Here is a 13,299-nt window from a genome sequence, read left to right as displayed (position 1 = left end):
AATGGGATCCTGTGGGTTTCAGTGTTTGGAACTTTGAACATCCAGCAATTGTTCTCCACAGCACAACAAATTTCTGTTCATATCCCAAATGAAGGGTTCTTCTCACCACACTGAGATCTCTCCGTCTGTCAGTAAAACCAGGGCTTTTAATAGACTACAGGTGCGAGCTAATGAGGGCCAATAAATGCGCCACAGCAGAACAACTGCCTGTCCCGTCCTGAACAGAAATAACGGGAACAGAGTGAGGGAAAACGAGGTTCAACTGCTGGGGAAATAATCAGTCGGGAAAGTCTAACAGTCACAGCCTGTTGCTGCATCATCACATTAGCAGAAACTGTGAGGTTTATAGGAACAACAACAACTGACAAAGACTGTACAGTATAGTAAAGTTTCTCATAATATAAACACAAAATAGTGCAATAACTGTGAGTCAAACAGACAGTATTAACGTGGCAAAGAACTTTAAATATAAAGTCTTTTGTGTAATCTATAATTTTTAGTAATTTTTGTTTATTTAAAAAATATATAAAGTTAAGCTACATTATTTTGGTCAAGGTTTGGGTAAGTTGTTGTTTAGGTTATGTGTAAGATTTTGGTCATGTGTACATTCACTTTAATTTCAAAATAACAAATCTGTATAATATTTCACAAATCTGTCAATATTTCGATTAGAGAAGAGCTTGGTAAACTTTTAAACAATGGGTGTTGGAAATTATATGTATATATTTTAAGGACTATACAGACAAAATAAACATGTCTTGTGCCAGTTTATGCAATGTATAGAGTGTGATGTAATGAGAAAGATACAGGCAGCATCTTTCATCCATTCATCCCTACATTCTCTACTGGTTCTCAGGGTCTGGGATAGGGGTGGGTTGGGGGGGCTTTCCCAGCATGCACTGGGCGAAAGGCAGGGAACCACCCTGCACAGGTCGCCAGTCTATCACAGGATGAACACACAGCGCTGTACTCTGTGTGAAAAGAAAAGTGAGCGTGGATCCCTGTTGACCCTCTGTGTATTCAGCCGAGTCTGGTCCCATAAGCCTCGGCATAAATGCCCAGCGTGGTACCTCAATCCTCCCCGCAGTCCAAAAACCAAGAAACTCACTCTCACAGCCTCTTCCTTTCACTCCCTGCCCTCTCTCTGTCTCTCTCTGACAATCACAGAGAGACAGTATCTCTCCCCCACCAGTTACTCTTCCGTTGTCTAGCGCTCTCCTCAAGCATCTGCTAGCAGGTGCATTACTGTGTGCTCCTGTCCCTACTCAGCACCCCCTGGCATAAAGACAGTGATGATGACAAGAGGAGCATCAGGAGAAAGAAGTACAGGAGGAGGAGGACTACGGCTCTGGATCTTAAAAAACAGCTGCGACAGCCGCATTGTCATTCCAACATTTGTTTCATGCTGAGTGCAGCAGCAGGTCAGCTCACGGCATGGGAACCACAGAACTAACGCTGTTTTGCATCCTCACTTGCGCCATTTTGCATCCTTGTTAAGTATTGTTTAGAGCTGCAATGATCAGTCCATTATTCAATTAGCTGATCAACAGAAAATGAATTAGCAACCATTTTGATAATTAATCAATAATTTATGCTTTTCGTAATCAGAGGTGATAATAACTTATTATCTTTGGGTTTTGGACTGTTGGTCACACAATACATTTGAAAATGTCACTTTGGCTGTGGGAAGCATTTTCACTATTCTCTCACATTTTCATATCCTCACTGTGACACATCCACCATTGTGTCCCTGAGCAAGACACTTAACCCCTAGTTGCTCCAGAGGCATACGATCTGACATAAATAGCGATTGTAAGTCACTTTGAATAAAAGCGTCAGCTAAATGAATAAATGTAACATAATGTAATGTATAAATGAATCCAGAATGAAAACAATCTTGTCCCCTGATCACTTACAGTACATTAAAATAGCTTCAGGAAATTATATCTTCATGGCCAATGTGGACAGGAACTGAACAAAATGTCATCCAATTCTTACAATGAGCTGAATTCTGCTCAATTAAAAACTGAGACGTAGGCATTTGGAAATCAAAAATGGCACATCCCAGTATTATAGGGTCATGCATCATTTTTAAAATCAGTCTATACATTCTCTCCAAATCATGCTGGAACTTTGAGGTAGTAACCATACATTCCCCTCAAACAGAATCTCTCCTCAGTAGCACATCCATGGTGTGAAACCCACCACAGCCATCACTCCTGCATCCATCCAGTCACAACATGCAGGTGAGCCATTTCTCCGCGTCTTCTCCGGGAGAAATAACCTGCAGGGAGCTTTGTGTGTGGTTCAAAAACAGTGGCTACTGATGATGAAGAAACAACGAACTGAAGAACATCAAGGACAGCGATTAACCAAATGTGCTGTCACGTCACTTCACCCCTGCTCTTCTGAAATGTGACTCTAACGTATAAAATAAAGATTTATATAAGCTTCACGGATGATCACACGCATTCTTCTCAGCATAACACTGGAAATACAATATACAATGTGGCTTTTTAACCTTGGGCTGCTCTTATACATGGGAGGCCATGTTTCATGTCTCACCAAACACACTATAATCATGTGTGTCTCAGAGTCCTTCTATACTGGCTTTCTTTTTGTTAGTTATTGGCTTCCAGGAAATGAAGGCCCTCCTTTTGTAATTAATGGGCACAATTATGTAATTGAGGAGTGGGCTGCAGTTTGCTACAAATAGGACCAGATGTCCTGCTGGCTGGCCGGTTGAGAAATTCAGTTGTTCTGATCACTTACAGTGGGGTCAGCGCTCGTACCAAGACCTAGCTCACCCCCACACAGTTACCCAGACCCTCTTTTCTTTCTGTTGTAAATAAAGACTTAATGGTTTACAAGCCTTCCAATAACCATAATACCTTCAGAGCGAATTAGCTCACAAAGCAGCCAGACACACTGGCTGGAATGAACCAAGACTGATGGGAAGAAGAAATAAACCCACATGCATTTGTTTTCTTTTTAAAAGCAGCGTTTTAATGTTTTAACTTCTAGGATAACGTGTTTTACTTTGTTTAGTTTTTTTAAATACAATTTTGTGATTAAAGCCTTAAAATGTGAAGATAAATGATCCCTGCTCATACTGAAGCAACCACTTGTTTACTTCCTTCTGGCCTCTTATTGTTGTAGTGTGTAAGCGTGCATGGACACGTGTGTGTGTGTGTGTGTGTGTGTGTGTGTGTGTGTGTGTGTGTGTGTGTGTGTGTGTGTGTGTGTGTGTCAGCACATTATCGTGGTGAACCAACCAGCCAGCCTCTAAATTTGAAGTTTTAGATTATTGCTCTGCTGCGAACTGATTTACATGCTGCTGATGTCATCCCCTCACTGTGTATTCAGTCCTGCGCTGTTACTGAGGCAGAGAAAACTTCCCTGTTTTCAAAAGTTAGAGAAACTCGGCGCTGAACAGGCCTTTCAGTGTTTAAGCACAACACAACGTGAAGGAGAATTCAAATGGATGTATATTGTTTGAGGCAATAAGGTGTTGTATCAGGTCAGAAAGCTTCAATGTCAGACAATCTGTTAAATTTCAAGTTAGAAATCCTTGAATTTTTTTACTAGGATTCTTTCTGCATTGGACCGTTTATTATATGTAAAACTGACACCACTATGAGCAGCTTCCATCCAGGACTGAATTTCCTAAACATCAGGGCATCTACTCGAAGGCTAGATGGGGGCCCGGATGCTTCTCATGCTGAGTAAAATAGTCACTGCTGGCATGAAATGCAGAGGAGCCAGAATTATGCCTTATCTGATGATTTCTCACATACAAACTACTTCTTGGAGGAAATCAGTTTAAGCGTGGAATGTCTTTATATAAAGAGTCATTTTGGAAAAAGAACCAAAACTGCTAAATGCCATTTATCATTTCTCACCTATGAAAACTTCTGTGTGCTCACAACAGTTTTGTTGTAGCTTCCAGCGACGTTACAAAGTTAAAAACAAGAAAGGCGTCATTAAAATGAGATATGCCATCTAAAACACTGAAAAACCGTGGTTGCTCAATAAGCGGCAGAAAAGTCTGTCGGTATAGTTAAGTCAGGCAGGGCAGGGCCAGGCAGTCAGTCAGCCAGTCAGGACGGTTGAGTTGTAAATGTGTTCCAGCAGGAAAAGCCAAGATTCAGAGCAAGGCAAGCAGTCTGGAGTCTGCAACTTTCCCCTGCTCCAGCTAGTGCACCGCCCTCCTTGCAGCCCACCCAAGTAGCAGCCCATGGGCATAAATTTGAGAGCCTGAGTCGCTGCGGATTTAAAACAATCTGCATCTCTCTCTCTCTCTCTCTCTCACTCCTCCACACTCACTATGAAATGTTTCTCTTCTTCACCCTTTACTCTCTTCTGCCCTTCTTTCCTTTCCAACAAATTCCACTGTTAATGAAAATGGAAAGCTCTTTCTCAGCGCGTGCCAAAAATATTATTTTTCTACAGGCTTAATTAAGCTTGCAAATGCATAGGAACTGTATTTTTCTGTGTTACTGTACGATCATCGCAAGGGATCCTTCGTCTGCTTCTCTACTTTAAAAGACAACAGCAAAGCTTTGTTGAAATGACGTTAATTATATCTCACAAAACACGACCTTCCAATAGTTTGTTGTTTCCCGAGGGGATTTATTTTCTCAAAAACAGCTTCAACACAAAGTAGAATGCTAGTTTCCATTTACGTTTTATGGCACGGGACCACAGGGAATACAACTTTAAACAAAATTTGATGCAATAGAAGAAAACATCCAGTCAGCTCATGTTAGTTTAAGCTATCACAAAACCAACCAAACAAGCACACCACATCACTTTTTTAATCATGTGCTGTAGTGCTCTTCAGCCTAAATAAGCTCGGTTTGGTTGCAGATGCTTCTCTTTGAAAGAAGATTTATCCGCATTTCTACTATGAAAACAATCAAAAGATGTTACTTATAAATTAAAATTAAGGTGCAGAGTTTTCTCTGAATCATCAGCGAGAGTCTGTGACAGAGCCTGAAGACTGATCAAAGAACTCTGCAGACTGAATGTCATGTCAAATCTGTTGTAGTAAATATGAGACTGTTTGACTGAGTGGTGCAGATACCTTTGACCTACAGCAGATTGATGTCGGTGTATCACTGACGGCTCGGCCTGCATTTGGCTTGCAGTGGTAGTAAGTCATGCGCTTGTGTCACTGTGCTACTTCCATGCATGTGGACCGACTTCCTGTTATGGCATCTGATCTGGTTAACGTGGCATCAGCAAGCCACTGAAGATTCACACAACTGTCACTTACTTACAGGGCAGAGAAACAGGAATAGAAAAAGACGCAAGAGGCTGGGTGGCAGAGGGAGAGGAGAGCGAACGGCAATGTTAAAAAAGACGAGGCAGAGGAGGGAGATTTACACAGAATTGGCAACATTTGGAAGGGAAGTAAGAAAAAGAGGAGAAGAAAACATACAGGGAGGAAGAGTCTTCATCTTTTGGAGTTTTAGAAGGCTGACCACACTGTTTCTTTCTCACAAACATGCATTACGAAGGAACAATGGCAATGTGGTTTGGGTCATCCATTGTTTAAAATTTAGTTTTTGGAACACATTGGAATGAACCTGGAACACAATGACATGTCATTCATTTTACATAAATATATGTATATAGTTGGTGCCTTTTAAAGATAATGCAGCTAAACTCCATTTACTCACTTTTCAAAATCTGAAATAAGCTTTTTACACAAATCTTATAGAGAGTTTACATCTGAATGTCCCCTATGGGGGATCAAAAAAAAAAAAGTTTATTTCACTTTTTGTCTTGGAAATTTTGGGATAACTCAGTTTATCCTTTACAAAATGGTAAATGGACTGCAGTTGTATGGTGCCTTTCTAGTCTTCCGACAATTCAATCATTTTATATATATTTTATATACAGTATATACACATACATATACACACACACACATATAATAAAGTCAAGGTTTTATACATATATTTTATGTGTTCTATATTTAAAAGAAAGGCATCTTTGTGCGTATCTAACGTCTAAATGTGAAACATGTTGCTAACCACTGGATGAGTAATCACAAATGTTCATGTTACTTTCTATATATATATATATATATATATATATATATATATATATATATAGATATATAGATATATAGATATATAGATATATAGATATATATATAGAGAGAGAGAGAGAGAGAGAGAGAGAGAGAGAGAGAGAGAGAGAGAGAGATCTTGATACTAGCCATATACATTAAGCATTGTGTGTGGTATGTGGAACAGTGAGTTACCCAAGAACATCTGCCAAGCCAAGGATCTTGGGATGTTATCTCATCTCAGATAACAGAGTTGTTGTCCAGAAAGCTCATCATAAACACACGAAACATGGATATGCCTCTGAACTCTTTCTCAACTTAGCGTCTCTCACACTGTCTCCCTATGTCCCTCCCTTGCTATGTGGAAGTCGAAAATAATTATTAACATTAGCAGTAAAATGTAACAGCCTATCACATGAAACGGCACTGAAAATATAGTGCCTTACATACAAACTGCAAAAGGTGGAGTAATCTAACCGCTTTACTCAAAGTTAAAGTGAGAGGTTGCAGTTTTGTTGGAGAGGGAAGAAAGAAAAAGAAAGCATATTCAGTCTGGAGCAGGGTCTCAGACTGATGTTTTTTGTCGTTCTTTTGTTTAGAACTCAAAAGTCTTCAAAAACTCATATCGCAAGGATGACCCTCCCTGGTTATCTGACAGCATATTTTTTCTTATTGGTGGACGTCAGAGAGACGCAAGCAGTGAGGAGGGTGACTGTCAGACACTGCGTTTAATTACACTGATGATGGCAGCACTCGAACGCACTATGGCAACCTGGTGAAATAACAAACACCGCCTCCTACTCGCTTTCTGCCTGCCGACAGGACAGCGCACAGTGAGTCATCAGCGGCTTAGAACACACACAGTGAAAGACACACACACACACACACACAGCCAAAGACACAAACAGGTATAAAATCTTGCAAGAATATAAATCATATGAATGAAGCTGCATGCACAAACACACACCTGTGAGCAAGAAATTATCCAGTTATCACTTGCACTTGATTCGCTTTTATCAACCTGAACTGAAAAAAAAAAAAAAAAATCACATTTTTCTCTGCCTCTTCCACAGACGCTGCTAATTTTTCACCTTTGTCATCCACAGCCGGCTACCATCTCTTAAAGTAAACCCATCCACAAGCCCATTGTTACAAGCCGCGCTATTGTCACAGTGGAAAATGAGTAAGTATCAGTGTGGGTTGTTTGTGCATGTGAAAGCTATTCACAATCTCACCTGGATCCTATTAGCACTAGTTTGATTTCTAATATCAACCACATGAGACGAGAGTTAACAGTCAGCCTGCCGAACTGCTCACACACATGCACAAACACACACAAAATATAGCAAAAACCACCACCCTCGTTCAAAGAAGGAGGGAGGACGATGGGGAAGGGGTCGACTCTGCCTTTTACTGTCAGAAGCATGCGTACATCTATATCACACACACACACACCCTCAGGCACAGGCTTACGAAAAAACATTGCATTTGATGTAAAATACAACCAACATCACTCTTAATGGTGCCTGCTGCTCCACATGTGACTTGAACTTTCATGTCTAGCATTAAGGTATTAGAGCAGTGAGTTGATGGCTAGTGTTCCCAGGACCAGGCCCGCCCTAAAAGACAGAACGACTTGTTCGGTCCAAGATGAGTTTTTTTTTTTTTAGGATCAGCAGGGCCTTGTTGGGTTGGCCCACCTTTGTTTCAGTGCGTGTTGTGCTCCCAACCTCATATGCAGCCCAGAATCCTAGGAATTACATTCATATTGGACAATTCCACAGATCACGATTTACATCCAAAGGCAAAGTACTCTTACGTAAGGATATGGAGATCAGCAGCCTTGTCTCCCACAAAATGTGTTTGTATAGCTACTACTAATTTGCCAAATTTTTTTTTAGAGAAAACATATTGCTGCTTGGATTAGTGGTAACATTTATTCTATTGAGGGAAGACTGATTGGTGGGTGTTTAAAGCGCAGGACTGCAATACGGGAGACCAGGGTTGCATTCTGAATCCTGCATGTGGTCAAGATTAGGCAACGAAAGGTTAGGAAAACCACGGTTTGAGTCAATATTAATAAAGTAAACATTACGTGTCTAATGCTTAGTCACTTATTCTGTATTAAACCATGACCACAATCTTTCCCTAACCTTAACCAAGGGCTTTGAGGACATAACATGAAAAAAGTTTAATCATACTTCATACTGCTATGAGCAGTCAGTGAACGATTTGCAGATACATTCATTATCTACATTTTGTGACTTACCAGACACATTAATTCACAACACTTTCCAATTATGTTGATATAAAACATGATGTGGCTAGCCTTACTTTATTACAAAAACACACTCACTGTTGCAAATTATGAGTATTATAAACATAATGTTTTGGGGAGACAGGGTTTAGGTCGGTGTGGTGGATGACCTTTATGCAAGAGACCAGAGTTAATGTCCTGTCACAGACATGTCATCAGTATTTGCTTATGTTCTAAAGCCATAACCAGCATCTTTCCCCAACCATAACCATGTGTTTTAGTTGCCAAACCCTAACCATACCTTGACCACAATTTACTTGCCACAACCTTTTGCTAACCCTAACCCTACCATAGCAGTCACTGGACATTACCAATGTTTGTTTGTTTTTTTGTCGAATCATCCAATATCACTATAGGGCAATAATCTGTTTACTATTTCTTCGACTAATCTGTTGGTTTTTTTGTCTATAAAATATCAGAAAATAGTGGAAAGTTATGAAACTAATAATGCAATCCTGCTTTTTCAGAACACCCAACATTAGCTGGTCCAGTCCAGTCAACAATGAGGCTTAAACTTCCACCTACTAAAATAATTACATGTAATATAGGCAACCTCTTGCTTTGGAATGATTGTCTCATCATCATAATTATCGTTTGTTTAATCTCCATTGCTCCAATTTGTCTGATATGCCTTTTAATGGGTAGGAAAGCCCCAAGTGACCATGAACAATGATTTCCAGAATATTTCCCATGACTGCAACATTTCCCCTTCCTATTATGTGTGCCCTTTGGCTAATGAGATTCAAACTTCCTAAAGTGTTAAATGCCTTTGCCCACTGGTGTCATTCAATCAATTTCATTTCAGCATCATTTTATGTGTTCAGTGATATATTTCTAAGAAGAGGTTTTCTCTTCAGGAGACTCAGGGAAAACATTAGTGCAATCTGACCTTATGCAACCATTTTCAACCGTGAATACAGATACATGATAGATGTGGCCTCTCGTTGTGGTATTCAGATGGCTCTGATGAGATAAAGTTTGGCTCAGTAATAATCAAAGTAACAGCCACGACCAAAATCCATTCACTCCAGTCTCAATGAACAATGTCCACGAATGACGCCACACAACGCGAATAAAGCCCTGCAGCAGTTTGAAAACAACACAAACTCAAGCCGATGAACCAAACTAACCTTCAAATACCAGACCCTGACATCAGGGACCTGAGAGAGCGGACCTTCCCTTCATGAGCCTTGAAGTACGAAAGGAAAACTAGAAGATGAGGAGAGAAAAGACTCGCAGGGGATAAAGAGAGAAAAGGAGTGTTTGAGTGTGTCTGTGTGTGTCTTTGCTTATGTGTCCTTTGGAGCATCCCCTGGCCTGTCTACTCTGTTCTCTCTTCTGCCGAAGCAGATCGGCTCGGCGCTGTGAGCCTACATGGTTTTAGCCAGGGCCAGCACAGACAGACAGCTGCTATTAAACCCTGATTGTTTCAGGTTCACAGGGTGTGAAAGGGCCTGATTGAGGGGCTGTGCTCCCAGCGAGGGTGGTCTTTCTCCCCCTCTCTCCCTCCTCCTTCTCACTGGAAGGTGGGAGGAGGGTGTTGAGGAGGAGGAGGAGGAGGATTGTACGTGTGTGTGGGGGGGGGGGGGGGGGGGGGGGGGGGGGGGGTCAGGCATCACGTGACACATGTTTCTTGCTGAGCGGACCAAAATGGATTCTGGTCAAAAACACACCACTAGTTGCTGCCTGCCTCTGGGTACCCATGTGTCATGTAACTGGTGGCCAATAGTGCCAACACAGACATTAAACACGTTGTTCACATAATTTATGCCAGAGATCAACAAAATCCATGTTGACATACTTCATATTCCAGATTTTGCTCTCACGAATCTCAGAACAAACAACTGTCATAGCTCAAACTGCCTCTGCATTAAATTTTTCTTACATAAATGAGCAGAGATTCATCGCTCAATCCACTTTAAAATCCTCCATCTACCTTTGTTTATACTGGCCTAATGAGAGAAGGAATTCATTCCAGTAACTTTAATTGTCTTCAGCCTGATTGAGACTTATCACTGCTCTGATACATTTGTGAGATACCAGATCAGCCCTGACCTGTGACTGGACAGGACGGCAGTTGCTTCCTTTATGGTCTATTTGTTTAGGAGCATTCCCATTAAGGAGCCTTTTGGCCTTAGCACACTTGATAAAGACCAGGGAGGGTGAGGAAGCTCCCCTGCAGAGTTTTTCACACGTGGCCAGTGGACAAGTGCACTTTCCTCCCTCTAAACTCTCCCCCGTCTCAACCTTGAGGTGGTTCCAGGTGCTTTTCAGCTATGGATTATATTCATAAAGATGAATCCCATGCTGCATTGGGACTGTTTTCCTGTAATCAAACAAAATGTCTGAGGTGCTTACACGCTTGTTTACCAGCTCAAGCAAAGTTGTTCTCAACAAACAGAAACTTATGAAGTTAACTTAAACTAAAAAGTTATCACAAAACATCTCTCTTGTCCGGAGTAAATAAATATGACACTTATTTGGTAAAAAATCTACAATTTCACTATTCCTAATAAAACATTGTCCTTCCTTCTCATGTTTTTGGAGATCTACTAAAGACCCTTTTACAAATATACTCTCTCTATGTGTATGTGAGTGTGTCTGTGCAAATACTGTTTTGGGAAGTTGTGAGTTTGTGTGCTTAGCACTTCTCACTGTCACTTTGGAATAAATAAGTGTTTGGCTGTTCTATTGAGTCCAGTGTTGACGCTCTTCAGTCCATGGCCACGACATGAAGACCAGCAGTCTAATCTTCCCACATTAACAGCTACAGTCACCTCTTAGACAGATAATTAGATTAGTTTCAATAATATGTCTCAGATTAGAGATAGATTATGGAAGGCTTCAATGCAGGGTTTTGGCGTTTTTTTGTCATAGGAAAGAAAGAAATATTCAGCCAGCACATGTCAGGAAACAAGCAGGTAACTGAAGCCTCCTCAAGCCTAACACAGCACTCAGTGATGATGTTGTTTTGTGGGTGTCCTGTGAGATACTCACATTTGGAAAAGATATTGGCACCTGAAGTATTTAAGGTTACAAGAAACAGCTGTGCTGGGGGTGGCCCTGTGACCCTCTGCTATGCCAGTTGACTTTAAACTGTGCTTGTAGTCAAGCACACATTTTCTTATGTCTAAAGTCTTAACAAACATTAATTTGCTGTAGTGAATAGAAAAAAAAAAACAGGAACAATGCTACATTGCGCTGAGGAGGGACCAAGTGAATGAATCCACAAAAAAACGTTTATCACAGTCACTGAAGCATTGCACATTTTGGTCCGTTAGTAGAAATATTATGCAGCTCAATTACTGAAATTTGAAGTGTACAGGAAATGTTAACCAGCCTAATTAATTCTGATTTTCCAAAGCATAAAAGTGACGCACAATCAACTGAACATAAAAAGCCAAAAGAGGACTTTCTATCCCATCACTAACAGCTTTTCTTTCCACTTCAGAAAGTAGAAAGTAAATATTATAGTGCCGAATGATTAAACACAACGTTCCAACCACGAATAAACTTGTTAATGTGTAATTTATCACTGGTCGCCAGTGATTTTAAAAAGCGAGTATGACTCATCAGCACTACTTACCTCAGGTTAATGCAGGAATATTCAGCATGAAACTTTTGACTTGATTCCCAGAGTCCTTGGAAGAGCTCAGAGTGTCCAAGGACTGTGAAAGTCTGCGTTTCAAGTAAAGCCTCCCTTCTCAGTCTCTCTACTTTCTGGCAGACGCACTCGGATGGAGATGACTGAATTCTACACAGAAAGCCACACTTTATCCTGTTTCAGAAGCGCTGTTCCATGGCTTTCCCCCCCTAGAATCACTTTACGTAAACGGCGACAAAACTGAACCCCATGTTCGGCTATGGAGTCCCGCAAAGCGCCGTGGAGTTGGCTGCACAGCCAATGTGGGAATGCGCACCCCTTCCCTTCCTTCCCCCTCCCTTTCCCCACAGTCTGTGGACCACCCCGAAACAGGAAGTTCACTTTTTGTTTTTCTTAAAAAAGGAGCACGCTGCATAAGTTTTCCCCTCAAAGTTAACATGCACGACAGAACATTCTGCCAAGCAGATACATTTTCAATTTCTCGCCTGTTGTCTTTGTAAGTAAATAAAAATACATTGTTAACGATCTAGTTTAGTTATATAAAGACATTGCAGCATGCATATGTTTATCAAATACTTGCATGGACATGGCTGTGTCTATATAAAGTGCGTTCCTATCTAGTAATTGGGATAATCTATCTATAAATGTTTTTGTTTACTTTAATGGTGTAACTTCATAGCAGCCTCTCGGCAGCGTGTGTGGCTGGCTACGTGTGGGGATGCTGCAGATTGCTGCGCCTTGCCAGTAAAATCTACCACAAAACCTGGACTGGATTTCAGTCTGCAGGTCAGGACAAGGACCAGTGCCTTCTGTTTAATACAGATAACATGCATTCATGCAGTGTATGTGCAAACAAAACTAAAAAGAAAAAGGATTTGTGAAAAATAAAAAACATTCATTTTCAAACAATTTCCTATCAAATATATGCGACCATTGTAGAGCCATAGTTAGTCCCTTTGTGAAAATAAAGTTATCCTTCCATTCAAGGAGACTATGGGCTGAAACCCCGGGCCCCAGACTTTCAGATCCTTAACTTCTGAGTGTCAATAATTTAGTTAATTTGAAATTTGTACCACCAAGTAACACCAGATGAAGCAGGTCTTGCATTTGCAATAACCAATCTTGTGGGCATGTCTTGTAGTCAGTGTCAGTGTCATTCTAACCCCTGTGTTATCACCTGTCCAAATTGTTGTCATACATAGTGCATTGTCATTTTGAGTGATTTGACACCTGGGGTCAGTTTGCATTATTCCAGCATTGGAGTATTAATTAAGACTTTCCCAGTCTCTGTGCCATGTG

The 13,299-nt window shown here is 40.8% G+C and overlaps 1 protein-coding gene across 2 annotated transcripts in view; it reads right to left on the bottom strand.

Moving 5' to 3' along the window:
- gli1 (GLI family zinc finger 1) overlaps positions 1-12,309 on the bottom strand; it is a 53,016-nt gene extending 40,707 nt beyond the window's left edge. For both annotated transcript variants that reach the window (XM_038696202.1, XM_038696203.1), the window contains exon 1: positions 11,983-12,309. The gene's annotated coding sequence lies outside the window, so the exon portion shown is untranslated. The remainder of the gene's footprint in view (positions 1-11,982) is intronic.
- Between the last annotated feature and the right edge of the window lie 990 nt (positions 12,310-13,299).

Source organism: Micropterus salmoides, unplaced genomic scaffold (genome assembly GCF_014851395.1).
Source record: "Micropterus salmoides isolate LMB-PRFRI ecotype aquatic unplaced genomic scaffold, ASM1485139v1 Ms_hic_scaffold_4, whole genome shotgun sequence".
In the NCBI taxonomy this organism is placed as follows: Eukaryota; Metazoa; Chordata; class Actinopteri; order Centrarchiformes; family Centrarchidae; genus Micropterus; species Micropterus salmoides.
Note: the sequence above shows the minus strand (reverse complement) of the source record. Positions and strands in the feature narration are given on the sequence as shown.